We start from the raw sequence: 20,404 nt of genomic DNA, 5'->3' as shown, positions 1-20,404 counted from the left end.
GGACTCAAAGAAGTGGGGAGCTTCAGCAGCTATACTACACACACAATTGGTGGGCAGATGTTCAGAATTGCCAAACTGGTCAGTGTCAGGGGTCCTCACAATCGACACTAGGATGTTCCAGGGTGTGGAGCAAGCTTGTTTTCTGCTGCTCCAGAAGGTAGGAACCGAACTCATAGCTTCAAATGACAAGGAAGGAGATTCTGACTAAACATTAGGAAGAACTTTCTGCTGGTTAGAGTTGTTTGACAGTGGAACTGACTCCCTTGGAAAATGATGGGCTCTCCTTCACTGGAGGTTTTTGAACAGAGGTTGGGTGGCCATCTGTCAGGGATTCTTTAACTGCAACTTCTGCATTGCAGAGAGTTAGACTGGATGGCCCCTGGGGTCCCTCCCAACTCTACAATTCTATTCTTCTAAGCTGCTATAAAGGCCTTTGCCAACTTATGCGCCTTCCAGATGTTTTGGGGGTACATCTCCAGTTACCCCCAGCCACCACAGCCATGATCCCAGCAGACTCAGCATCACTGAGTGATGCTGACTGGGGACAATGGGAACTGTATCCCCAAAATATCTGGAAGGCACCTAGGCTGCACAGAAGCTGGTGTAAACAAGGCGTTTAATGACAAGACATATAATTAAAGGGCTGTCCCAAAATTCTTAAATTGCCACCGGAGAGATGAAAAAGAAAAAATGACACCCAGAATGAGGGAGAGAATTTCTCTGGGGAATAATCTGTTGCTTTTTCGGCAGTATTTTAAGATTTAGTCTGATTACACTGTGTTGTATTTGCATTGCTTATGAGCTGCCTTGGGGTGTCTTCTGTGCCTCAAAGGCGGCATACAAACATTAACATTAACCACTTTAGAAGACAGCAGAAATTAAAACCTAGCAACGTGTGCGTGTGTGTGTGCGTGTGTGTGTGTCTTGTCTCACTCGCTGAGTGGGCTTGCACGTTCCTATGACCCTTGTAACCATGACCCTTGTGACCGAAGCCATCGGGAGTCTCGTACTCCTAGCAGGGTGATCCAAGGCAGTAAGGTCAAAGGCGAGGAGGTAACCATGAATGATTCAAGAAGTCCTCAACGGCGGAACAGGAAGAAGATAACAAGTGGCATGTTACAACGGCTGTGAAGGCGGGTGAAGGCAGGAGCAGATAAGAATCTACTAGTCATTGTGATACCCATGCCATCAAAATAAGAGCCTTACTACAAAGATTCGGCGTTGGTCAGTGTGCACTGATCTACACACATAAAACAAATTCACACACAGGCCTCTTCCAAAATCTCTTCTCAAACCCAAAAGTCCCATGGCGATCGGCAAATAGTAACAGGGGCAGGAACGTGAAACATGGAAGCCCCTAGTCATGAACCCCTGGAAAGGGGAAGGGGCTAGAAAAGGTGCCCTAAACACACTCTGCCTCCCTTTCCCCCTAATTCAGGCATAGGCAAACTCGGCCCCCCAGATGTTTTGGGACTACAACTCCCATCACCCCTAGCTAACAGGACCAGCAGTCAGGGATGATGGGAATTGTAGTCCCAAAACAGCTTGAGGGCAGAGTTGGCCTATGCCTGCCCTAACTGAATTACCACACCCACTGGGGTCACTATCCAGCAGTCGTAAAATACAATTGAACTTTGGAACATGGAACATATGGACTTTGTTGGATAACACAGATAATGAGCGTCCCAAATGCAGAATTGCCATCATTGCAAGAGAGCTGTGACGTTTTAACATTGATATTGCAGCACTTCAAGAAAGCAGGAGAGGGACAACTGAAGGAAAAAAAAGGAGGCTACAAGTTCTACTGGAAAAGTTTTTTTTTTTAACAAGAACATTGAATACATGGGAGTAGGCTTCACTATCAAAAACGATCTTGCGAAGCTCTTGTTAGAAGTCCCTACCAACATTAATGAGTAACTTTCAACCCTTCACATAAAACTCACCAAAAACCAACAGGCTACTATTCTAAGCGCTTATGCATCGACACTGGATGCCCACGTAGAAGTGATTGACACTTTCCAACGTTACACCATTGAGTTGGATTTGTGATGCTGCAGAGGGGTTGTTTTGTGCTTGTTGGTGCAGCACAATGTCATGGACTTTGAAGATGCTCAACTCAGGATGAAAGGGAGAAACGAAGAGGAAGGGATGTTTGGTAAACCCTCACTATGATCAACTTCCGCCCGGAAACCTATGTCCCCACTGTGGAAGGATGTGTGGATCCAGAATTGGCCTCCACAGTCACTTACAGGCTCACTGCTTAGACCATGTTCATGGAAGACAATCTTACTCTGCTACGAATGATCGCCAAAGAAGTAGTAGTGTGTGTGTTTTGTACCTTGTACCAAGTTTGTTTTCTGCTAGCAGACAGCCACACTCTCCCAACCTAATATTCATTTCCTGAAACTTGGAAAAATCCTGGCAGGGTTATTTAGAGAAACTCTTCTTTCAAAGTTAGGGCTTTTTTGCTTTTTTTAAAGGGATAATGTTCCACAGTGGTCCAGTTCTCAAAGCATTGAGTCAGTAGTGAAAGTTACAGCAAGGAAATAGCTTTTTCTTTTCTTTTTTTGTTGGGGAAGACCAAATATACAAAAGGTCAGATGACTCACCCAGCACAGCACAGGAAGCTAAGAATCCGGGCAAAAAACGGTAACAAGACCCAGAGTCCAAGGCTTAAGGAGTTCAGAAATAAACCTATCCACAGCCTGGACCAGCCTTCTCCAATCTAGCACAACTCCCATCAGATGGACAGACGATGCTGAGAACCCAGGCCAAGCAGGCTGGGGTTGATGGGAGTTGTAGTCCAAAACACCTGGAGAGCACCTGGTTGGGAAAGGTTAGCCTAGATTACTCTGCTGAGGTCTCCCTCCCCAGTTCTCTGAGAACAGCCTTTTACTCCCCTGCTCAGCCTGCATGACCTAAAGGTAAAGGTAAAGGTACCCCTGCCCGTACGGGCCAGTCTTGACAGACTCTGGGGTTGTGCGCCCATCTCACTTAAGAGGCCAGGGGCCAGCGCTGTCCGGAGACACTTCCGGGTCACGTGGCCAGTGTGACATCGCTGCTCTGGCGAGCCAGAGCCGCACACGGAAACGCCGTTTTACCTTCCCGCTGGTAAGCGGTCCCTATTTATCTACTTGCACCCGGAGGTGCTTTCGAACTGCTAGGTTGGCAGGCGCTGGGACCGAGCAGCGGGAGCGCACCCCGCCGCAGGGATTCGAACCGCCGACCTTTCGATCGGCAAGTGCTGTTGAGGCAAGGTCAGGAGGAAAAAGTGCAGATAAACGAATAGAACCCATGTTGCTGCTAGTGTGATAGGAATTTTGAGGTCTTAGATATATGTTAAATGTTCATAAGTGTACCAATCAAGCACATACATAGATCAGCACAGGAAGACCAACCTGGAACCATTTTGATTCCTAAACTGAGTAAATGTTTTGTCTACAAGGTCAAAGTGGGAAACCTCCCCATTGTCTCTTTCATCACAATTCCTGTCTTAAGGGCACATTTAAGATATGAATAGGGTGTGAGCCTGTGACCTGGCCCAGGAACTAAGTATTTATCACTACAAAAGAATGGCCAGGCTCCCCAGGCAATCCAGTCAAGTAACCTGCCAGACAGGAGATAAACAATGACAGGAGAAAAACAACATTCAAATTTCTGTTTTAAGACTGCCTTTTCTGTGATGTAGGTATGATGTATCTGGGGGGTGGTCTTAGGTTACACCCCTTCTGTGATGTATGTATGATGTTTCTGGGGGTGGTCTTGATCTACAGGGTGGCAATTTCAAAAGTCTTTATAAGGCCTCGCGCACCATTTTTCTGGGTTCCTCCTCTCTCCTGCGGGTGAGGGGAGCACCCTGTTGCAACAGATCAATAAAGATCAAGCTTACTAGCTGCTTTGCTTCTCGATATTCTCTGGTTGGCCTCTGTTATCTTCTCCTACCAATAGGGAACCTGTGAAAGGACTCTATATGGGCTCTTGGATACCCCATAAGGGAAAAGGGCAAGTTTTTATTTACAACACTAGTTAGCATTCACCAGCAGAATTATATCACCAGCAAAGAGATAAACATTGTTTGGAATTGCTGCTTCCTCATCTACTGCGTCTGCCTGGACCCAAGACTTCTTTGCTGTCCTCGCACTGTTCATGAGCATTTGCTGTATCCACGTGGAGTTTGATCACAAGCAGGTTTTCCCTGCTGGAATTAAAAGAGTGACTCAGCATCGCAGGGACAGTGTGAGTTACAAATTAACAAGGAAAAGGTATCTCTTAACCAGGTCAGAGGAAGCCTGACAAATTGCTGTAAGACACCTCCTTAATTCTCACACACACACCCCACGGGAAAGCCCCTTTCAACACATCCTCCAAATAAAACGAAACTTCTATTTTTTTAGAATATGAATCACTCTGCCGCTTAAAAATATTCCCATCCGGCACAGTCCTTTTGCACTGGCCACTACAAGTACTTTTTCTATACACAAAAGCAGACTCACACCTGGGATGCCTTGGGAATTCTGTGTGCAGGTCTGGTCACCTCACCTCAAAAAGGTTATTGTAGAGTCGGGAAAGGTTCGTAAAAGAGCAAGGATCAGGCAAGCGCATGGTGCAGAGGGCTATCAAAAGCTACACGCCACAATGGCTATGCTTTGCCTCCACAGCTGGAGGCAGCAATGCTTCTGTTGCTAGAAGCCACAGGAGGGGAGACAGCTCTTGTGTTCAAATCCTCATTTGCTTGGCCACTGTGAGAGCAAGATGCTGGGCTAGATAGGCCACTGGCCTGATCCAGCAAACTCTCCTTAAACATTCTAAGAAGCCAAAAGCTCAGTGCAGCTCCGAAATCAGCGCTTGAACACAAAGCTGTTATGAAAGTTCACCGTCTTAATTCAAAATAGTGCCCAGTCGTATCCAAACACAGAGGAAAACCTGCTCCTTAATGTCAGGCGCCACTGACAATGTCAGGGTTACGATATCTGAAGCTGTGTCCAAAGGCACAGCGAACCAACAACTCTGTGAGGTAGGACAGCACTAGCCAGATATTTTGTGCTGTGGAAATCCTGCATCCCTTTCCCTATGTGACACCTACACAGGTGGTGGGAGGGCTGAGTGGGGAAGAGGGGAGGAATAGGATATCTGTTGCTACTGTGATAGGAATTTTGAGGTCTTAGATATATGATAATGTTCATAAGTGCACCAACCAAGCATGTACATAGATCAGCACAGGAAGACCAACCTGGAACCATTTTGATTCCTAAACTGACCAAATGTTTTCTCTGCAAGGTCAAAGTGGGAAACCTCCCCATTGTCTCTTTCCTCACAAATCCTGTCTTAAGGGCACATTTAAGATATGAATAGGGTGTGAGCCTGTGATCTGGCCCAGGAACTAAGTATTTATCATTACAAAAAAATGGCCAGGCTCCCCAGGCAATCCAATCAAGTAACCTGCCGGACAGGAGATAAACAATGACAGGAGAAAAACAACATTCAAATTTCTGTTTTAGACTTTTTTGTGATGTAGGTATGATGTATCTGGAGGGTGGTCTTAGGTTACACCACTTCTGTGATGTATGTAAGTTTCTGGGGGTGGTCTTGATCTACAGGGTGGCAATTTCAAAAGTCTTTATAAGACCTTGCGTGCCATTTTTCTGGGTTCCTCCTCCTTTCCTACGGGTGAGGGGCACACCCTGTTGCAACAGATCAATAAAGATCAAGCTTACTAGCTGCTTTGCTTCTCAATATTCTCTGGTTGGCCTCTGGTTATTTTCTCCTACCAATAAGGAACCTACGTAAGGACTCTATATGGGCTCTTGGATACCCCATAAGGGGAAAGGGCAATTTTTGTTTACAACACTACTGAGCAACCCTACAGAGTCAGTGCTGGAGTGGGGTGGCACCGATCTGGGCCAGAATTTTTTTGCAACTAATTGCTGGTTGGGGGTTAGTTGCATTATCTGTGTGGTTGGTGGGAATGCTGGAGAGCGAGGTTTGTATGCGGAAGACTGTTGAGGATGCATTCATGAGAGGTTTCCCACAGGCATCTGGCTGGCCACTGTGAGAACAGGGTACTGGACTGATGCAGCAAGCTCTTAAGTTCTTCGGCAAGCGCAAGCAAGCCAGAGGAGGAGATTGCAAGTTAAATGGAGCACAACTCAGCACAGATCAACTCTGTAGAACACCATGCTTACTGTTCCCATAAATGCAGATCTGCTTATTATCCGCATACATAAATGCCTGCATCTGCTCCTTGTATGCTTTCTTCCACCAAAGCAGACACTTTATGAGAATTCTTTGCCAACCAGAACATATTGTCCTGAGACAAAGGTCCCGGTTTACGCAAGTGGGCATGAAACAACCCAGGAGAACAGAAGGACGGACGGCCATAAAAGGGAGCATTCAGGGTGGGGAAGAATATTATGCTTCACTGCTTATTTTATACAAATGGTTGAGACTCAGGTCTGCTAATTCCCACACACCAACCCCTTTCCAATGAAAAGAGGTCTTCATCCAGGCTAGACCATATATAACAGAGATGATAGATAGATAGATAGATAGATAGATAGATAGATAGATAGATAGATAGATAGATAGATGATAGATAGATAGATGATAGATAGATAGATAGAATACTTCCTGTAAGAAAATCTAAGTGAAGAGCAAGCATACATAAAAATTAAGGAAAACCATGAAACAAGTTTCCAAAGCATAATAAAAAAATTATAAACTAAGATTACAAAGCACAACGATCCTTTGTTGTAGATTTTATGAGCTGCAACCTGTGCACTTGTTTATTTAAAAAATAATTTTAAAGAACATGCAGCGTGCAATGCTAAAGGCCAAGCTAGACGCAGAAGCAGAAGCAGAAGTAGCCTGTCAAAACTAGGGAGCCCCCAACTGCCTATCAAGGCAGGGGCAGCAGGAAGGAGAATGCTGAACCCTCGGCTCGCCACTCCATGCAGATTTCTCCCCAACGATTTTTTATTTTCCCCTGGTTGGCAGCTACTAACAGCAGTATAGTAGGAGTAGCACATAAGAACCTAAAAAGAGCCTCCTGGATCAGGCCAATGACCCATCTAGTCCAGCAACCTGTTCTCACAGAGACCAACCAGATGGCCCAATGGGAAATCCACAAGCAGGATCCAAGCACAAGAGCCCTCTCCCCTCCTGTGGCTTCCAACAACTGGATTCAGAAAAACTGCTGCCTCCAACTGTGGAAGCTGAGCCCTTTGGAATTTCAGGCTCCAAAGCAAGGGTCAGCAAACTTTTTCAGCAGGGGGCCGGTCCACTGTCCCTCAAACTTGTGGGGGGACAGACTATATTTTGAAGGAAAAAATGAACGAATTCCTATGCCCCACAGAGATGCATTTAAATAAAAGGGCACATTCTACTCATGTAAAAACACACTGATTCCCAGACTGTCGCGGGCTGGATTTAGAAGGCAATTGGGTTAAGAAGGCACTAGGTTGAGCAAAGCTGAGATCGGCCTTTGGTCTGATCCAGCTAGGATTAATTAGATAATTTGCAGGACACATGCCTATCAGCAGCTATTAAACACAAGGACCCAGGAAAGGAGCCTTCAAATTCAGAGGCAGTCGCTTTAATGGCAGGCTTCCCAGAAGTGTCTGGTGGGCAATCACAAAAAGCACGTTGATGAACTAGGGGGTCCATCTGCCTGATACACTAAGGCTCTCCAATGTATAATACACTTTATATTTATTGGATTTGCCCAGGGCAGTAAAAAAAACCACCAACAACTTTAAAACAAATTAGAAACAAACAGGATCTCCTCACAACTGACAGCATTCATCTTTCAGCCTCCAGATGCCAAAAGGAAACATTTTTCATCATGTGCTCACTACTGGGTACACCCATTAAAAACTCACTTGCACACCTCAGACTTGCTAAACTGCAAAACAGTCCCACTGGCACACCCATGTTTATCCAGCGTGAAAAGTGGTGATGGGATCGAAGCATTTTGCAAACAACCCTAGGCCACCCTCACTTCCCACAAAACCTCAGCACTGGTCAGTTTTGAAAGCCACGACAATTCAAAGCGTCATACTGGCAAACTGTCTGCAGACAGTTTGTGCCTTTTGCCTTAAGATAAACAGTCCCGTTGGCTTGAGTGGTCATAGAGGGCTCCTTTCAGAATATTCCACAACTGGGAACAGCTGGAACACAGGCAAGGAACCCTCCAGGCACGAATGCACAGTCAGCCACCCGCTGCTTTCTTATCTACCGAAACAAGCTCTCATGAAAAGCCTCTCTGCAGCCAAGCATCATTTTGGTCATCACACCCACCCTACAAATTAAGAAGAGTCGACTTTATCAACCACTCTTGGGGTTTCAGGCGCTCCTCGTTCTCAAAGCTAGAAACCTGCTGAGGTGCATCTTATGCAATACAGTGACAGCAGAACGACTTTGCACAGAAATAGGGGCATAGCTCAGGGACAGAGCATCCCTGGCTTTGCAGGCAAAAGGACCAAAATTCCTGGAAACTCCAGAGAGGCCAGACATGGGGGGGGGGGGACCTTTTCTTCCGTCCATTCCCTGAAGTAGGGAGGGGGGTGGGACTCTATCAGAGAGGGTAAAAACCAGCAGTGTAAAAGTAGGAGGCAGCATCCCTCTGAATATCAGTTGCTATGAATTGCAAGTGCTGTTGCACACCGCTCTTCCTTGCAGGCTTCCCAGAGACATCACTGGCCATCGTGAGAAAAGCTTGCTGGGCGAGGACCAAAGTCCAAGGAATAGATCAGTGGTTCCCAAAGTGGGCAGTACTCATGGGCATAGCCAGAATTTTTGTTACGGAGGCAGAGCTTGGTTGAGGGGGGCAGGACTTTTGTTGGGGGGGCAGAACCGGCGTGATTGGTCAGTTAAGTATTTCTATTGTTTTATTTGACCTAGGGGAGGCAGCTGCCTCCCCTTGGCTACGCCCTTGGCAGTACCATCTCCTGGGGGGTGCTAAGGAGCAAGGGGGCACCAGGGGGCGCTGGAGATGTAAATGGCTATAAGGTCTTGAATAGCTGATATCATTGGATCAAGTTCATCAATTTTGTTAAATTAAAAAAAAAATACAAATAGATACAAAACAAATAATAAGCGTCTATCCATATTTCAATTCTTATTCTTTTCTAATTGACTTCCTTCGTCCTCAACGCAGGTCTAATTTCATATTTCGTAAACTGTTTCTTTCTCATTTCCTTTTTCCCACTTTTCTCTATATTTTATATGTTTACACCATATTTTGTTTTGCAAAAATTACTCAAAGCAAGTCCAGGTATTGATTTTAGGACCCTGCTTTTTTAGATAATCTCTTTATTTTCCCCATTCTTTTTGGAATGTTTGTTTAGATTGTCCCCTAATTGTACCCATCATTTTGGCCAATTCAAGGTAATCAAATACCTAATTTATCTTGCCACTCTTTTTTGTTGGTACTATCTCTTTTTTCCAATTAAGATTCTCGCTTCCGATGTTGCATACAGGAATACTCTCTTATTTTCACTTGCCATGTCGGAGTCTAATATGCCCAGCAGAAATATGCTGTGCGACCCAGGATTTTTAACACAGATGCAACTGGGTTTGCCTGGCATCAGAAGCAGTTAACACTACCCACAACCACCTCTCCCACTCTAGGAATTCGAGTGCTCAGCAGGTTGCCCAAGACACAGAAATGAAGAAGAAAAGGGCTCAAGGTGATATGCATGATACAAGACCCATCCTGGGAACAGGGCTGGGGGGGAAGGGGGGGACGAGAGGACAAGTACAGGTAAGAAGCAACAGTTGATAAGGGCAACTCTGTATAGGGAATGTTGATGAGTGATTGCTTCTAGGGGGCTGTGGCTCAGTGACAAGGACCCCAGTTCGGATCCAACACACAGAAACAGACTAGGGTTCAATCTCTGGCTGCACTTGTTGAAAAATAATTATGTCGGGTAGCAAGACTGGATTCTAATTCTCAGTGTGAAGTAGCTGTTAGAGCATGGGTGGGCAAACTAAGGCCCGGGGGCCGGATCTGGCCCAATCACCTTCTAAATCCGGCCCACGGACGGTCCTGGAATCAGCGTGTTTTTATAAGAGCAGAATGTGTGCTTTTATTTAAAATGCAGCTCTGAGTTATTTGTGGGGCATAGGAATTTGTTCATTTTTATTTTTTTTCAAAATATAGTCCAGCCCTACACAAGGTGTGAGGGACAGTGGACCGGCCCCCTGCTGAAAAGGTTTTCTGATCCCTGTATTAGAGTGTCAGACTAGGACCTGGGAGATCAGGGTTCAAATCCTCACTTGAAGCTCACCAGGTGCCCCTTGGGCCAGTAGCTGCCTCTCAGCCTAACCTACCTCATATGTTGTTGTGGGGTGTAAGCCCTGGCATATTCAGTTAAATGGTGGCAAGGATTGAAAGACATCTCTTTCTCTTTCTTGGGGAAGGACTATAGCTCAGTGGTAGAGTGTCTGCCTTGCATGCACAAGGTCCCAGGTTCAATTCCCACCAGCATCTCCTGCTAGGAAGATTCCTGTCCGAAAATGAGGAGCCACTGCTGGTCAGTGTAGAGGCTACACTGCACTGTACACAATATACTGAACCTAGATGGAGCAATGGTCTGACTTCGGATAAGGAAGCTTCCTGTGTTCCTTTGTTCTCTCTCTCTGCCCACAGGCCTCGGAGAGCCATCTTGGGCTATCTTGTAGAAATGAACGCACTAATGACTTCCAACTTGGAGGGCTTTAGAAGGGGATTAGGCTAATTAATGAGAGATAAGGCCAGCAACAGCTACTGAATCAGGGCTTATTTGGAATAAAGCAGCTTGATGTGTTCAAAGCAACATGATACTCATCTTAAGTATGAGATAATCTTAAAATATTGTTGCACGCCATCCCAATCTCCAAGCCATGTGAGATTCCAGGAGTTCCAGGTGCTTAGCCATGGTTTGCGTTTCTTTCAGAAATTAGGCACGTCAGGGATTGTGGTGTCTTTACGATATACGGTTTTATTTACACATATATACAACCTCAGTCCAGATGGAGCAACTGTAGAGCACTGACATCCTATTAGGGTCTTAAGGACAGCACTGGATTAAACAGACAGCAAAAAGCCATCCTCTGTGTCTCTTAGTTCCAGCCTGTCATGCCCAGCTCACATAGAGTTCTGCCCCTCCCTCTCCTTCTTACTGCTAAGGACCTCCCCCCAGCCTACTAGCACCCAGCAAAGGACCCCGCTCCCCTTGCCTGACAGTCTTCCCTCTGATGGTTTCCTGGATGGGCCATCAGCGGCTTTTGTCCCCTGCTAATGGCCCATCAACTAGCTCTGCAGAGCTGACTTGCATAACTAAATCTAGGGGGGAAAAACAAAATAAAAAAATTCCTTCCAGTAGCACTTTAAAGACCAACTAAGTTAGTTCTTTGAGGGACGCAGGTGGCGCTGTGGGTTAAAGCCTCAGCGCCTAGGACTTGCCGATCGAAAGGTCGGCGGTTCGAATCCCTGCGGCGGGGTGCGCTCCCGCTGCTCGGTCCCAGCGCCTGCCAACCTAGCAGTTCGAAAGCACCTCCGGGTGCAAGTAGATAAATAGGGACCGCTTACCAGCGGGAAGGTAAACGGCGTTTCCGTGTGCGGCTCTGGCTCGCCAGAGCAGCGATGTCACGCTGGCCATGTGACCCGGAAGTGTCTCTGGACAGCGCTGGCCCCTGGCCTCTTGAGTGAGATGGGCGCACAACCCCAGAGTCTGTCAAGACTGGCCCGTACGGGCAGGGGTACCTTTACCTTTACCTTTAAGTTAGTTCTTGGTATGAGCTTTCGTGTGCATGCACACTTCTTCAGATACACTGAAACAGAAGCAGATCTGAAGAAGTGTGCATGCACACAAAAGCTCATTCCAAGAACTAATTTAGTTGGTCTTTAAGGTGCTACTGGAAGGATTTTTTTTATTTTGTTTTGACTATGGCAGACCAACACGGCTACCTATCTGTAACTAAATCTAGGGGGTTTCAGTGCTTGGTAAAGTTTAATCAGATCTGACTCTTGCTCAATCCAGGAATTATGGGGAGGATCTGGCATCCAGCAGTTTAGGGGGGATCTGCCCCCCCCCAAAAAAAGACCCCATAACAATATCTAAATGATGATACAAGCTTGTACATGTAAAAACAATTGGAAAAGATACAACTGGATGGGATGGCAGGTGCAGAGACAAGCATCAAGACCTGCTCTTTGATTCCAGTGCAATTCAGATGGGGCTAGCAAGGTTCAGATCAGCAAAGGATGTCACACTTGAAAGTGACCGTATCATCAGATTCGACTCCAGGAAAATGAGCTCTTGCTGTTTCATAAGCAGGGCACATCACAGATTCTTTCCAGACAAGCCAAAGCTAAGATTCCAATGCTTCTGTGTACTGAAACAACAGATGCCAAGATTTGGTGCTAAAAATGAGAGCCAGTGTGGTGTTAGGGCGTTGGACTATGACCTGGGAAGCCAGGGTTCAAATCATCACTCAGCCACAAAGCTCACTGGGTGACCTTGGCAAGTCATCCTCTCTCAGCCTCACAGGGTTTTTGGGAGGAGGAAATGGTGGGGCAGGGGGACCATGTACACCACCTTGAGCTCCTTGGAAGAAAATGTTGTATAAAAATGTAATAACTAAATAAGTGTGGGGATGGGGCGGGTTATAAAATGTGGTAAACATGGACAGCTCTACACTGTGGACTCTACACTTCCACGTTAATGCTTCTGAATTCCAGTTGCTGGAAACCACAGGAGGGGAGATGGCTCTTGTGCTCAAATCCTGCCTGCCTATTTCCCACAGCATCTGGTTGGCCACAATGAGAACAGGATGAATTGACCTGATCCAGCAGCCTCATTTTATGATCATCTGAGATGCAATCCTACACCCATTAGAAGAGTAAAGTCCACTCCAAGGAAACACACTTAGGGGTGTTAATCCTCTCAAGCCCCCTAACCTGCTTCAATTTCAACTCATTTCAGTCCGATTCCCCACCCATTTAAAAAAAAACTTTTAAACAAGTCAGAGCTTATAATAATTAAGGCGCTCCCATGAGCTCCAAGTAAATTGACCATGTACACAAAGCTCCCCCCCCCCAAGGACATTACCACAAGGGCATGACATTTTAAAGCAAGGATCTGCCCAGTTTATAGCTCAGGTGAGTGAGGTCAGTCAGGCAGATGGAAGCGGCAGAATGGGTGGGATGAAATCAGAAGGGGAGGACCCTAATTTTGGAGGTTTTCTAAATTTCTTCCACTTCCCATAAATTCCTTGTTCACTCTTTTTTTTTTTTTTTTTTTTGCTTGTTGAGACCATATGCTTTGAGCAAGCACACCATTTCAAAAAGGGCACAGGAGAAGCTGCTCCTACATCTACTTTAGTATCACTCACACTGACTGGCAGCAGCTCTCCAGGGTTTCCCAGCCCTACCTGAAGAGAGTCAGTGGTGGTGTGATGGTTAGAGTGTTGGGCTAGGACTTGGGAGACCAGGGTTCAAAGCCACCACTTGGTCATGAAGCTCACTGGGCAACTTTGGGGGCCAGTCACTGCCTCTCAGCCTAACCTACCTCACAGGGTTGTTGAGGAGATTAAATGAGGAGGCAAGGAGAACTATGTATGCCACCTCAAGCTCCTTGGGAGGAAAGGTGGGGTATAAAATCAATAAAAAGAGGTGTCAGGAATCAAACCTTGCTCCTTCTGCATGCACAGCAGGTGCTCTGTCCCTGAACTACCGGTCTGTCCCAAAATAAATTGCCTAGGTAAATAAAATTGTATGTGTGTGGAGAGCACACATGCAGTACCTAAAAGGTTGGCATCACACAGATCTGGTTCCATGCAAGCTGTAAGTAACTGTTACCACATCTATGTTCTTTAAAATGTCTTGTCATGTGCCTGGTTATACACACAGCCAACAGTAGCAGAAGTACCTGGTCATCCACCCCCAAAAAATTATTTAGAACATTGGTACTCCGCTCTTCAGCCCAAAAGGCTCCCAGAGCGGCTTATATACAATCAAAACAAGACAGTCCCTACCCGCAGGCTTACAATCTAAAAATAAACATGACACACAAGGGGAAAGGGTGAGGGAGGGAAGAGGAAAATAAAAATCACAACTCAGGCACCAATTTCTAAACAAGGAGGTGCCAAATGGAGCTGGGCCTCCAGCAAAGCTCTGAGATGGAGAGAATGAACAGCAGCCTTCCATAATAAGGAAGCTATTTAAGTTTTAGAGAAGACCCATCAACAACAAGCAGCAACAAGAAGAGAGGAAGTGTACAGCCTGCTCCCTGCTGCCGCAAGCCCCTTTACCTTTCAGAAACCCATTAAATTGTATGGGATTGCCATGTTCCAGCCCCAGAGGTAGCAAACACGTACGCAGCACAGCAATTACAGACACAAGGCTTCTGAGCCTGTTTCTCCAGAGCAATTAAGTCATTATTCACTGTCAGTGCTACATCGGCCCACATAGCCATTATGTTCCCATTGTTATCAAGAGGAAGGTCCAAGCCATGTTGATTCCTGTGCTTCCTGCTCTTCCTTTTGCCCCACCGAAGCTATGTAGGAAGCTGTCTTATTCAGAGTCAGGCTGTTTCTGTCAACACTGACTGGCAGCAGCTCTCCAGGGTTTCAGGCAAGGGAGAATCTCAGCCCTACCTGAAGATGCCACTAGGGACTGAACCTGGGACTGTCTACATGTACAGTAGATGCTCTTACCTTTAGGATCCCCTGCTTTACCCATTAAAATGAACAAGCAAGACTGAGCCAGAGGCTGAATGCTGACCTTAGCTGGAGCCTGGCAACATGCCACCATCTTCTGGGCGGTTGAAGATAACTTCAAGTAAACAAACACCGTATTTTTCAATCCAAAGCCCAGCGAGAGAGACTGCTGAAACCCAAACGCCATTTCCTCTTGTTCCTTATTTATGTTCAGCAGGAACAGGAGAAAGGACAACGGCGCAGTGTGTGCATTAAACGGTACCGAGGGCAAAGCCCACGCCAAAACACCACACCAAAGCATGCACTTCTACATGTAAACATGTTCAGTTTTACAGCAAATTACAGATGTGTGTTTGGTTCCCGATAAAAAGCTGCTGCACACCAGCTAAATGGTGGAGAACTTGCCTCAATGCTGCTTCAACAGATGGGCGAGTACACCATAAGGAATAAAGTGTGCAGAAACTTATAGCAGGGCAGTGAACAAATTCAACCATGAGGTTTTGATAGTGGCAGGAGAGATAAAGCCATTTCACACCTGACTCACAGGTTAGCAAGCAATTTTTTTTTAATTCTTTTTTTCAAAAGTCAGCCCCATTGTCCAAAGTCCCTCTAAACATTTCCTCTTCACAGCCTGCAACTGCGGGCAACTGATTAGAGTAAGGAAGGTCTACGCCTTGATTTATACCATGATGAACAGAAGCAAGACTTTAATACAATTTTTATCCTGCTTGATTGTGAAAAAAAGAAAAAAGCTCAAAGCAGTATACAAAAAAAAAGAGTAAAACAATAAAATTATCAGGAAAACACAACTACCTATAACTTTAAAAATAAAATTGATGCTAAAACAGATTAAAAAAACATGTCAATATTCTACATATCTAGGCAGGCTTGTTTTTAGGTAAAGGTAAAGGTACCCCTGCCCGTACAGGCCAGTCTTGACAGACTCTGGGGTTGTGCGCCCATCTCACTTAAGAGGCCAGGGGCCAGCGCTGTCCGGAGACACTTCCGGGTCACGTGGCCAGCGTGACATCGCTGCTCTGGCGAGCCAGAGCCGCACACGGAAACGCCGTTTACCTTCCCGCTGGTAAGCGGTCCCTATTTATCTACTTGCACCCGGAGGTGCTTTCGAACTGCTAGGTTGGCAGGCGCTGGGACCAAGCAGCGGGAGCGCACCCTGCCGCAGGGATTCGAACCGCCGACCTTTCGATCGGCAAGCCCTAGGCGCTGAGGCTTTAACCCACAGCGCCACCTGCGTCCCAGGCTTGTTTTTAGGAGGTGCCAAATAATGAAGATGCCTGCCTGGTGTCAAGAGGCAAGGAGTTCCAAAGCGTGCCTGCTTATATGGGATCTCACAGAAGTTCCCACTGATCATCAAAGAACAGTGTAAATTCCCTTCCACAGGACTTACCCAACTCATATGGATATCCTTTATTTCCAACATACTCACGCCTTCCATATGTTTTGAGACTACAACTCTTATCAGCCACAGACAGCAGCCTACATTTCCAGTCTACATTGCCTCACACAGAGTTCCAGCACTCACAGCAAACAATATTTACCACTCTGTGCTGACTCATAGGGCACACACTTCTCTGAGCTGCCACTGCGCATTACTACTAAAAATTGAAAGTAGAGCACGCATTTTCATTCTCAATCTGCTCCTAAAACGGAAAGTGCAATTTCCTCTGAAGAAGTGTGCAACGAAAGGTGTTGGCACCAACTCAACTTAAGATGCGTTCACACCCGGACTTTATTTCAGCTGTCTTGGCTCCTGTACTTAAGCACTGCCCCAAAAATAGGACATTTTGCCACAAGCGTCTGAGGACAAGATGGAGGGCCGTCAACCAAATGCCGGCAAAGGGGAAGTCTCATCCAGGGCACCCAAGGGGAGCAACTTGGCATGGGGAAGATGTACAACAGGCCTGTGGCACACCCAGCTTTGATTTCCAACAAAGAAGAATGGGCAGAGGAACAAAGAGGAATGGCAGCAGCCCCTCTCCAGTACCCACCGCCTGAGGCAATTGCCTCAGTATAATGAGAGTACTGGCCCTGAGAGTTAATGGGATAGGTAATGAGGACAGTACAGAAGAACATTATGGTGGCAGGAGAGGACATTTACACTGATGATGTTTGTAGGATCATGTGATTTCATCTTGCATTAATAGCCAGGGTAAGGATTTCCCATAACATACCAAATCCTATCCATGGCCTGTTTTTAAGAAGAGTTGGCCAATACTACAGCAATGCACTGGACAAACCCACAAGAGGAATTGGGGTGTGATTACATTCGTGGTCATCTGTACTTCTACAATCAGTTTTCCCTGCTCTGCCACCCAGACAAAACACTCTCAAAACCATCCACAATCCAGCCCCCGTGTTAAGTGACCCCCAACAAATATTCCCAACCAAACCCATTCAAATTCTTAAACAGAGACTGGATGGCTGTCAAGGATTCCTTAGCTGTGATTCCTGTATTATAGGGATTGAACTAGATGACCCTTGGGGTCCCTTTCAACTCTACAATTCTATGATTATACCAAGGTGAATAGCTCAGTTGGTAGAGCATGATCCTCTTTATCAAGGGCCAAACCCCAGAAGATTCCTGCATTGCAGGGCGTTGGTCTAGATGACCCTCACAGTCCCTTCCAACTTTACAATTCTATGAGTCTATGGCTCTCCTTCACTACAGGATTTAAAAAAGAGTTTGGATAGTCATCCGTCAGGGATTCTTAAGCTGTGATTCCAGCATTGCAGGGAGTTGCACTAGATCAGAGTTCAAGGAAGCATTCCAGACAGGAAAAAACACTGGAGGAGGGTGCAAGGCAGGGCCAGTGAGGGGTGGGGCCTGGGAAGAGGGGGCAGAGCTTTGGGAGAGTTCCAAGGACCAGATAGCAAGGCCCAGAGAGTCCTATGTGTGAGACTCTCCATCCCTCTCCTATAGCTACAATTCTGCCCCAAAGATTCTCCACGGCCACCTGCCAACCTAAAAAAAAATCACCTCTCTAAAGAAGCAACAGCCACCTCCCTTCAACTTCTTGCTGCTGCTCCAATTAACCTCCCTGCCCTACTAACAACCTCCTCATTGCCACACCCAAAATCCCAGCCCTACAAATTCTGCTCTCTTCCCCAACTGCCCCCAAACCATGCTATCTCCAAAGTGGAAGTATCATTATTATCCCCAGTTTTTTATCATTTATATCTCACCTGTCCTCCAGGCAGCACATGGCTCTTCCTGCTCCCCATTTTATCCTCACAACGCTCCTGTGAGGTAGGTTAGCCTATAGGAGACATCAACCAGCCCCAAGTGACCCAGTGAGCTTTGTGACAGATTGAGGGGGATATGAACCCAGTTCGCCTCCTCTCTGGAATTGCTAACCGCTAGGCCACATGACCCGGAAGCTGTACGCCACCTCCCTCGGCCAATAAAGCGAGATGAGCGCCGCAACCCCAGAGTTGGCCACAACTGGACCTAATGGTCAGGGGTCCCTTTACCTTTTTAGGCCTCTCTGACCATCTCTCCAACCACCAGAGAGGGACAGACACACACACACAATTAGCTATCTTCAGATATCTGAGGTGCTGCTGAGCAGAAGGCAAAGCAAGCACTTACTCAGTTGTTCCAAGGGGCAGAGCTGGAATATCCACATTGAAACGGTAGGGACTTTTTTCAGCTAAACATTAGTGGAACAGGTTACCTCAGAAGGTGGGGGGTGGCTATACTTCTCTGGAGGCGTTTCATCAGAGGTTGGACGCCACTCCATGAAGCTGTAGTACGCTATATTATAAGAACAGTAGCTCCATGGGAGAGTACCTGCTTGGCTTGCAGAGGCCCCAGGTTCATTCCTCAACATCTCCAGGTAGGGCTGGGAAACAGTCCGCTGCCTGAAACCCTGCAGAACTGCTGCCAGCCTGCACGGACAATACTGAGGGAGATGGACCAACAGTCTGACTCAGTAGAAGACATCTTCCTAAGTTCCTAGGAAAGGATATAACTCAGTAGCAGAGCACCTGCTCTGCATGCAGAAAGACCCCATGTTCAATGCCCAGTGGCATCTCCAGGTAGCACTTAGATTCCCCTCTGCCTGAAAACCTGGAGAGCTGCTGCCAGTCAGTGTCAACAATACTGAGCTAGATAGACAAAAGGGTCTTACTTGGTATAAGGTCACTGAAGATCAGAGGAAGATGCTGTCTACACTGACTGGCAAGCAGGATTCTTTCCCCAGCCCTACCTGAAGATGCCAACGGAGACTGAACCTGGGACCTTCTGCATGCAAAGCAGGTGTTCTACCACTGAGATACAGCCTTTCCCCTACACTGAACAGGATACTGGACCAGACTGTACTCCTCTATCAGTTGCTTCCTACTGTCATCCCATGCACAGGCACCCAGCCCTGTGAACTCTGATGCCCCTCCTCCCAGCAAAATATCTTTGAAAGCAAAAGCTAGACACCGATCTCCGTCCCCAGCCCCAACTTTGCTGCACCCATAGAATCTACTCAACTGCCTCCCCTCTGCTTTCCCTGCTCCATAAACACCCAGACCCTCTTTCAAAACAAGAGCTAGTGCTCCACAACAAACACACACCCAGCCCTCCCATGCTCTACCTCCTGAGCTATCTACTTTGCAACCCCATATATTCCACACTTCCTCTCACCAAACTGGATCTCTCTTTAAAAAGAAGTATGGTGTAATGGTTAGAGTGCTGGACTAGAACTACCCGGCTTCAAATCCTCCCACTTGGCCATGAGGCTCACTGGGTCAGCATCTCTTAGCCTAAGCTACCTCACAGGGTTGTTGTGATGATAAAATGAGGTGGGGGAGAACTATGCCCACAACCTTCAAGTGCCTTGGAAGAAAATATGGTATATAAATGTAATGATAATGATGATAATAATAGTAGTATTTGTAGTAATAATAAGCCTCTCTCACCTCAGGAGTCTCTGCCCCCCCAACCAACTTAACTTGCTCTCATTAAGAAGCAGGAGCCCCACCCCCTATATTATTACCCTATAATGTCCACATTTCCTCACCACCACCAGTACTGGGTGTCATTAAGGAAAAGGCTCTCCCCATTAAACTTCTGCCACTAACAGACCCCCACAAAAGAAGCCACACCCCCTTATTTCTTCCCACACTCCAGCCCCATAGCTGCCCCCCCCCATACAATCTCTTTCTCATAGCCCAGCAGGCACCGCCTTCTCCCCCCGCCACGCTTTCCGTTGCCCCCCCCCTCCTTCTACCTTCGAGCCAAGGGAGGGGCCCCTGCTTACCTCCGCGGCGCTTCCTCCTTCGCCGAAGGCCGGGCTGCGACTGACTGAGCCAGATGGAGAAGTGGGCGGGCCGCCGGCACGGCTCCGCCCCCTCCGGCCGCCGCCTGGCCTCCCTGGGCAGCGCCGCTCGCTCCCATGGCAACGGGTGGGGAGAGAGGGAGGCGGGGCAGCGTTGGGGAAGAGCGGAAAGCCCCTTCGGGCTTCCGCCTCCGCGCGCCCCCTCTCTCTATGGTTGAGATGAGAGAAGGCGGCCAAGCAGTGAGCCATAGAGACGAGGGCTGTCCGGGGGTTAGAGAGACCGACAAGCAGACGCCTGCGTGCGCCTCGCCGCTCCCTAGCGGAGCGGAGGCCGAAGGTCGCCACGAAACAAAGACAAACTACGTTTTCGAATCTCGCTTTGGGCGGTGGGACGGGATATAAAAATTCCTTTGCAG

At 47.1% G+C, this 20,404-nt stretch overlaps 1 protein-coding gene across 3 annotated transcripts in view; it reads right to left on the bottom strand.

The window, feature by feature from the left end:
* The window catches only part of RFFL (ring finger and FYVE like domain containing E3 ubiquitin protein ligase), a 39,185-nt gene extending 19,065 nt beyond the window's left edge, over positions 1-20,120 (bottom strand). The window contains exons 1-2 of one of the 3 annotated variants that reach the window (XM_079956028.1): positions 19,971-20,077; positions 17,905-17,978 (exon numbers count right to left, since the gene is read on the bottom strand). The gene's annotated coding sequence lies outside the window, so the exon portion shown is untranslated. Of the gene's footprint in view, positions 1-16,108; positions 16,129-17,904; positions 17,979-19,970 lie in introns of those variants that run through there. The other 2 variants (XM_079956029.1, XM_079956030.1) reach the window with 2 other exon arrangements.
* Between the last annotated feature and the right edge of the window lie 284 nt (positions 20,121-20,404).

The sequence above is a fragment of the Podarcis cretensis genome, assembly GCF_951804945.1.
Source record: "Podarcis cretensis genome assembly, chromosome: 15".
In the NCBI taxonomy this organism is placed as follows: domain Eukaryota; kingdom Metazoa; phylum Chordata; class Lepidosauria; order Squamata; family Lacertidae; genus Podarcis; species Podarcis cretensis.
The sequence above is the reverse complement of the archived record's forward strand: the minus strand, read 5'-3'. Positions and strand labels throughout refer to the sequence as shown.